The sequence below is a fragment of the Rhinolophus ferrumequinum genome, chromosome 20 (assembly GCF_004115265.2).
Source record: "Rhinolophus ferrumequinum isolate MPI-CBG mRhiFer1 chromosome 20, mRhiFer1_v1.p, whole genome shotgun sequence".
Classification (NCBI taxonomy): domain Eukaryota; kingdom Metazoa; phylum Chordata; class Mammalia; order Chiroptera; family Rhinolophidae; genus Rhinolophus; species Rhinolophus ferrumequinum.
Window position 1 is genome coordinate 20,106,719 of NC_046303.1, and position 8,926 is coordinate 20,115,644.

The 8,926-nt window shown below is 32.1% G+C and overlaps 1 pseudogene; it reads right to left on the reverse strand.

Annotated features, from left to right (window-relative positions):
- Positions 1–2,983: 2,983 nt before the first annotated feature.
- Positions 2,984–3,388, reverse strand: LOC117012442 (40S ribosomal protein S20-like; annotated as a pseudogene).
- Between the last annotated feature and the right edge of the window lie 5,538 nt (positions 3,389–8,926).

The following is an 8,926-nucleotide window of genomic DNA, read 5'->3' on the forward strand; positions in this document are numbered from 1 at the left end:
GCTATCCATTCAATTTCCTTTGGGACATCTCACAAGTTTGGTTTATACTCAGCGTATTCCTCGTCACCTCATCTATCTAATTTAACCTCTTCCATGATTCCCTACCAGCTTTTCAAATTTTCTCTCAAAAAAAAACTCTTACTGTCCCTTTTTGGGGGATTGAATCAAACATGTAGTTTAGTTGAAAAGGAGACTGACATCTTTACTTGGTAAAATTTGTCAATCAGTAAATCTTGTTTACATTCATTGTAGTCTTCCTAGAATTTCCTCATTTCTTACATGTTTCTTGTTAATATTATTCCCAGTTATTTTATATTTTTATTGTTATTTTAAATTGTATCTTGTTAGTTTTGTATTTGCAATCAGGTTTTGGCCATCGATGTTTGGATAGTTAGCAATTTTTTTTTAAGCGAGTGTACTGATTTTGTTACTTTTACTAAGCCATTTTATCATCTTCACATTCAATGGAAATAAAACAATATGAAGAAAAATATGGCCTCATTATTATTCACAATAAAAGGGTCTGCTTCATTAGCAGGCCTTGGTATATTGTACAACAGGGAGCACTTCACGGCTCAGAGGGATCGAGGTATCTGATTCTGACACACTGAACAGAATCTCACCCATATTTGGTGACTGGACTAGCTCCTTTGGAGTCATGATAGATTGAACCATTTTTGTGATTACGTAGAAGTCCCACACCACCCCTGCCCCGGGCCCACCTGAATATTTAGTATTTTAACTACACTTCTACATATCTCTCAAATTGGTTCTGACAGGTTTTCAGCTTATTTTCTTAAATTATCCAGGCAGACAGTCATATATATATAATGATTTTTGTGCACTCTTTTTCAATATTTATGCCTCTATTTTTACACATCTTATTGTATTACCTATACATTTGAGAATACTGTTAAAATTAGGAGTGATGTTAAATGGCCTACATTTTTAATACTTTAAAAATAATATTTATAATTTATATTTTTCTAGAAATTATTTCATTGCAACTACCAAATTCATTATTTGTGTGTTCACGTTACTTGTCACTTCCAGATATTTTTAAAAATCACCCTGAATATGGATTCTTATTTCTCTCTACTTCCTTTTTTTCACCTCATTAAGCTAGTTTTTCTAAACAATTAGCCATTCCAATGTTTTTCAACTTGCAATTAATTAATTTCCCTCTTTATCTCTATTAATCCTTCCTCCTTTTCTATCTTCTTGAGTTAAATGTTTAGTTTTTTATTTTTTAGTTTTTAGTTATTTAGAGACAAAATGATTTATATTTAAGATTTTAACTCTTATGATAACTCTTCAATATTTCCTATGCCTTTGATATGGTGTGTTCTAAATGCTGTGATCTCCTAAATGCCACTCAATTCATTTCTAATTTGTCCTAAAAGGTATGCAGAACAATTTTTGTTTGTTTCTACATTTTCAAGTGACAGAGGTGTCACTTTTTGTTATTCATAGTTTTATTTTTATTTCATTTAATGTTCTTGATTTGATAACGAGGTCTGTAAAATCTGTGTATGTTTTGATGTATTGTCTATGTCTCAAAATATAATCAGACTTTTAAAAATCCTCTAATGCTGAAAACAAGGTAAACACTGTTTATAACACAGAGGGTGCCAAAAAAATGTATATACATTTTAAGAGATGTTATCTTAACATATATACATATTTGTAATATAGTATATACATTTTTAAATGCACATATGTTATTCATTATATTTTATATTATTGGTGTGTCTATATATATATGCATATATATAATCTATTAAGAACAATAACCATATGGTTTACTGTTAAAAACAAGAGCTCTAAATTTAAACGACTTGACTTTTGATCTCCATCCTCCTTTTTACTAATGGCACTACCTTGAGTAAACTACATAATCTCATTAAGCTTCAGTTATCACTAAAGTTATTTGAGTAATAAGTCTATGAAACTCTATAAACGATTTAACCTAGTGTTTGACACATAAGAGATTAATAAATATTAGCTATAATTCTTACTGGTATCTGTACAATTGACATGTCCAAGTTGGAGATACGATTTTGAATTCTCCTGAATTGACATGTTATACATTTAAAATGAAATAAAAAATACTTTAAACTTAAAGGGTAATAGGATTCAAATTTTGATATGTTGGGGCTTTTAAAATTACTCAGTTTTTAGAATATTTTCACTTGAACAATTTAATCTACTTAAAAATCTAATTAAAAAACTCATTAGGTGTAGAAAAGGTTAGAAATTACTGTTAATAGATAGCTTGGAATATTGAGATTTTACATCAATTGCAAATAGGAGGTTAAACAGACAACTAACATCTAAAATTCTGTATCACTTAAGCTCTTTCTTTGGAAAAGAAAGAATAAGAAAACAGACTTCTGAATATTTTGATTTTTAGTTTTTACATAGATAGTTCATCAGCATCACAAAGAATTTTTACTTTAAAAAGCTCTTTAGCTTAATTAAGTCACACCAGAACCTATGGGTAAAAATCAGATTTCTGATTGAATTTCTAATCCCATGTGACAGTTTCTTTCAGGAAACAACACAGTGTTCTGTAGAGTTCCTGGCAAGCCTTCAGTAAAGGTCAGAGAAGTTAAGTGTTCCAGCAGTGAGCCCAACTTTTAGTAGCCTTCAAAGGGTTTCTCCTGTGCATTACAACAGAGAATATCAAAGGCATCCCTTGAAAACGTTTGTGCAGTGAATTCTGACCACCTTTCCATGTCAATATAGGCATTTGAATACACTTAAACATTTGGCTCCTTTACCCTGCACAGGGTAAAGAAAGATAAATTGGTAAATGCTAACAAATTGTGTCTCTTCCTTTCTCTCCCCTCTACCAAATCCACATTCTCTCCTACTCTTACTCCAAGGAAGACAAGAACCTTATTTAATTCATCCTAATTGTCTCCTATTTTCTTTCTTTCTTTTTTAAACCACTGATAGTCAATTTATTAAAAAGTTTGGTTTAAGCATCTGCAATGGTAACTTCAATCTCAACTCCTGGCTCAATACGAATGGAAGTAATCTGTTTAACAATCTCAGAAGGACTGTGCAAGCCAGTGAGTCGCTTGTGGATCCTCATTTGAAAACAATCCCAAGTCTTAGAACCTCCCCTGAACGGAGTTTTTCTTGTAGTGATTCTCACAGTCTTGGTAGGCATTGGAACTGGTCTTTTCACTTGGAGATTCTTCTCCTTTGAGCCTCTGATCAAGTCAGCACACACCTTCTCCGAAGATTTTAGGTTGTGTCTGGTTAGAGTAACCAGAAATTTCAATTTCAATTAGAAATTGAAATTAGAGTAACCTAATTTCAATTAGGTGAATCGCCACTTCCGCTTCCACGGTGTCTTTCTGGTACCTTTAAAACCCATGGCTGCTGCGCTGATTCCTGAAAGACTTGCTCCTCCACGAGAGCGAACAGCAATGAATCTGCAGCAGGACTCAAGGAGAAGTCTCTTATTTTCTCAGTTTGTTTTTTTAACTTAAAATGTATTGAACTATAGCAGATATACAGACAAATGCAATTATCACATGTGTATGATTTGATGCATTTTAATAAATTATACACACATATATAAACAACATTTAGGTTAATAAACATTTTCCGGACCCCAAAGCCCTTTTGTGATTCCATCCTGTCCCAACCCACCCACCAAGAGTATCCACTTTCTATAGTTCTATCAGGACAGAATACTTCTGCTTTATGAATTTTTCTACTTTATTGGAATCTATGGCAGGTAGTCTTTTGCAACTCACTTCTTTTGCTCTTACTGTTTTGGAGATTCAACATATTTTCCTTTTACTTATAGATTATTCATTCTCATTGCTGTATAGTATTCGACTGTGTGACTATAATACAATTATTTACCCATTTTCCAAAAGTCAGTATTTATGTGCAGTAGTCTCTCCTATCTGTGGTTTTACTTTCCGCAGTTTCGGTTACTTGTGGTTAACTGGGGTCTGAAAATGTTAAATGGAAAATTCTAGACATACATAATTCATAAGTTTTAAAATGCTTGCCATTCTGAGTAGCGTGATGAAATCTTGTGCCTTCCTGCTCAGTCCCACCGGCACATGAATAATCCCTTTATGCAGTGTCTCCACAGTGTATATGCTACTTTCTCATTAGTCACTTAGTTATCACATCAGTTATCAGAGAGAGAGAGAGAGAGAGAGAGAGAGAGAGACTGAGACCACATTCACATAAGTTTTATTACAGTTATTGTCATAATTGTTCTATTTTATTATTGCTGTGGTTAATCTTTTACTGTGCCCAATTTATAAATTAAACTGATTTGATTCCTGTCCCTATGGTTTTGTCATTTCTAGAATTTCATGTGACTTGAACCATGCATTATGTGATTTTTTTGTGTCTGACTTCTTTAACTTACTTCAAGGCTTTTGAGATTCCTCAATATTGGTGTAAGCACCAACATTTTGTTCCTTTTTTTCTCTGAGTAGTATTCCATTGTATGGATATGCTACAATTAGTTTTCCCATTCACCAAATTAAAGACAGTTGGTTTGTTTCTAATTTGTGGCTATTATGAATAAAGCTGCAATAAACATTCACATAGAAGACTTCATTCTGGTGGACATGTGTTTTCATTTCTCTTTGGTAAATATTTAGGTGTGAAATTTCTGGATCATGTGGTCAGTACGTGCTTATCTTCATATGAAACTGTCAAAGATTCCTTCAAAGTGGTTGTACCTTTTGTAATCCCACAAGTATGATTATTGCAGTTGCTCCGTATCCAGTTGCAAGCATTTTGTATTATCACTTTTAAAATTATTATTATAGCCATTTTAGTTGATTTGCAGCGATGTTTCATCATGGCTTTAATTTTCATTCCTTGTTGATTAATGATTTTTGAGCATTCTTCATGTGCTAATTTGCTAACAAGAATATGATATATATCTCTTTATCTAGATGTTCTTTTGTGGCTTTCCACATATAAAGATTGAACACATTTTGGTTTATTTATCCATTGGCATTTCATGTTTTATGGTATACTGGTATTGTTTTCTTTTTATAAAATGTTCCAAATTTCCATGATTAATGTATAGAAAAAAAATTTATTTTAGTATACTGACTATTTCTTTTGACCTTGAAAAATTCACTTGTTAGTTCTATTATCTTTTTGGTAGATGATTTGGAATTTTTTACATAGACTATCATGTCACCTGTGAATAAAGACACTTTTACATCTTCCTTTGTGATTTGTATGCTTTTTATTTATTTTTCTTTCCTTATTGCACTGGCTAGCATCCCCAACATAATGATTAGAAATGAAAATATCAAACACCTTCCCTTATTCTTGATCCTGGAAGAAAAGCATTATCTTTCATCATTAAGTAGATATTGGGTATAAGTTTTTTGTAAATATTCCTTTTAAAATTGAGTAAGATCACTTCAGTTAATTGAGTTTTTTACATGAACGGTTTATTGAAATTTTAAGAATAATGTTTCTGCATCTGTTGAAATAATCATATGGGTTTTCTTCTTTAGTTTATTGATATAGCAAATTATATCAGTTTGTTTTTGAATGTTGAAACATCCTTGCATTCCTGGGATAAATCCCACTTACTGACGCCATGTCTTTTTAATCTTCTTTAACCTTCTTTATTGCGAAATTTTTTTTGTTTTTCTTGACCTTAACAGTTTTAACAAAGACAGGCAAATTATTTTGTAGAAATTCCATCTATTGGAGTGTTTCTGATATTTCCTGATGGTCAGATTCAGGCTATATGTTTTTGGCAGGGATACATACCATTGATAAAATGTTGCTTCACAGTATATAAATTAGAATGCACGTGATATTACTTTTTTCTGATTTTGGTAATATTAACATTGATCATTTGGCTAAGGTAACATTTACTACACCTCTCCATTATAAAGTTACTATTTTTTATTTAAATAATAAATAATTTGGGTGATAAGTATTGAGAATATGTAAATATCTTATTCATTATCAAATTTTAATTGAATATTTTTATCACCTATTTTTAAATTTCTAACTCCTTTATTCCTTCTATATTAATTAGGTAGGATTCTATAGAATGAACAAACTTTCCTTTCTCCGTTATTCATTTTTTCTTATCAGAATGCATTTATAGATTCAAATTTTATTCAGTGGGTGACCATCTATTATGCTTATTTGGCTACTGTGTTCCTTTAATATGTGCTGTTCATTCTTTGACCATTTCCTTAATTTATGGTGCAAAAGTATTCTCAGGTTCATTTTGCACTATTCCTTTCTCAGTCCTAGAATCAGACATTTCCCCAAGAAGTCCTGGTTCCTTTTAATGGTGAATGATGTTTAGAAACAAGCACTAGACTATAGATGTACTCAGATTGACTAGTGTATCATTTTTTCTAGGCTGCTTCAACTTAGATAAATATATGTGTATATTTAGTCATATACATACATACATACACACATATATACACATACATACATGTATGTTAGATATATAGACATACACATATTTATCTACATTTTAATACATATAAATATATACTTGCACATCTATTTATGTATGTATCTAACTAATTAACAGCTTCTATTCCAATATGACAGCCCAAGGTATTCTCTTATTTCTCCCATTTTGATGTTTTTAACTTCCTTCTTGAAGAGTGAGAAAACTGCCTCCCATTATCATTAATATATTAACACATTTTTTCTCAAGCCTAGAATACACAATAATTAATTTCAAAATTGCCAACCCACATCACTCTTAAAAGCAAATAGACTAGTAAATTCAATTTTTGTTAATATCTTTTTGAGGTTTAATTTACAGTGAGGTACACAAATGCTTTGTGTATACTTTAACAATTTTTTTTTGAGAAAACTCTAAACCCAGTAACATGCTGGAGCTGTCTCATATTGGCTCACAAGAGCTGATTATTAATTTTCAGGAATTTTATGAGCTAGTTGTTAAAGGCATCTATAGGAAATTTATTACCTACAGGAAATTTATATTGATTACTTTTACTTTTGTTGTATAATATCTTATTAGGATCCTGAATGTATTCCTTTCCCTTTTTCTAAAAAACATAAATTAGATTTTTCAGAAATATTGTTGAGTGGTTCCTATAGGGATTAAGGATAGAGTAGGATTATTTGTCCAAACTTCACAATTTAAGAGATCTCTCTTCCGTTGCTACAAGATTGCCCATTTTCTTAAAATAGGGTTCCTATATATAACCACGTCTCATCTGATTCCTACAGCTTAATCTTGCTGAGGACAATTTTTACCACTACTTTTATGATTCTCTATTTTCTTTATAAACTACGTCACAGGCTACTGTCATCAAGGGACACAGCCTTTGCCTTCCAAGTCGACAGGATCACAGTTGAGTGCATATTTGGTTGATGTTCTTGAGATCTGCAATTTCCTTGCCCCTGCAGGTGCTTTCCATACTTTATTCCTCCATCGCACAGTGTCACAGTCTTGTTAGGTCTCAGCCCAGCTGATAGCATCTCTCCCCTATTGTGGACTCTCTTTCTAGAAATAAACACTTGCCAGAGCTTTCTGAGATGTGTCACTGAGTGATCTGATCATTGACCAAGACAGAGAGAACTGGTTACTGATGAAAAGAGAGATTGAAATAGTCAGCCCTAAGCGAGGGAAATAGTATCAGCTCTCTCATAAAGAAATCTTCATAGTCTAAACTAAATGCCTGCTAGAGTTTATTGCAATTAATTTTAAACCCTTTACTGTAGTGACTGAATTTAATCCCATTAAAATGTGTTGGGGAATGGGCTGATCATATGCCCCAGGTTCTGGGTTTGTGTTTCCATTCCAGTGCTCCCATGTCAAAGTAGCCACTTAGATAGAGCTCTGTCTCTACACCCAAAACCACATATAGAGTTCTCATGTTCATTCAGATATCTTAGCTGCTTGCTGCCTGTTCTAATTAGTAAAGGAAACATGTGCAGATGCCACCTTCCTGGCTCTGTCTATTGTGCCCTGGCACTCCATCTCCCTACCTACTTCCAACCCACATTTATAAAATATATTTCCCCTGGATTATCTCTTCTATGCATCAAAGGATAATGCTTGGTGTTTTTCTAATTTAGGCAAAATGGTATGGTTTCTGCATTAGAGTTAATAAATTTCACACCTGGCCAAATGTTCCATATTGACAAACCCTGCTGCTAACTAACAACGATAATAAGATTACCACAACTAATAATAAATTAATTTTGAATTGAGTTTGTAAACTTACCTGAAAATAGCTATGAAAATATGCAATTTTACTTAATTTAATATAGCTTTCTAGTCATGCTATGGTGGAATTTGTTTAAGCTTATTTTTGGAACTATCTAGACACATAAGCCAAAAATAATCTTTAAATTATATGAATAGAAACATCGTATTGTCACAAACATTGACTAATAAAGTGAAAAATAAATTCAAATTTAAAGAGAGATAAAGTAATTTTCTAAATTCTAAGTCTAGTTTTTGTTGTTGTGGGCCACCATTTTAATATTTATTTAATTGTTTACAAGTCCCAAAGGTACACCTGATACTCAGCTTACTTTGGTATATTCAAAGTATGTTCAAAGTACCTTTGACTGATTAATAATAAATTGAAAGTCAAAAACCCCAACCGATTTAAATTTTTCTCCTTCATAAATAGTTATTATGTTAGACTTGGCTAGATGAAAAGGAAGTGAGAATTCCAAATTGAGTGTCTTCTGTGTTAAATATACTATTATTTTAAAGTGATTTCAAATTAGAACATGTAACATTGATTTTGAGAAGCTGACAATGCAAAATTAGCTAAATGAAAACGAGAGATGTTCTCACCAATTTGAGAATAACTAGAAGATCTTGGAGAATTCTGGTGTTTCCTGATCTAAACATACTCTTACCTCTCAAAGAGGGCTGTGTGAGCTTGGA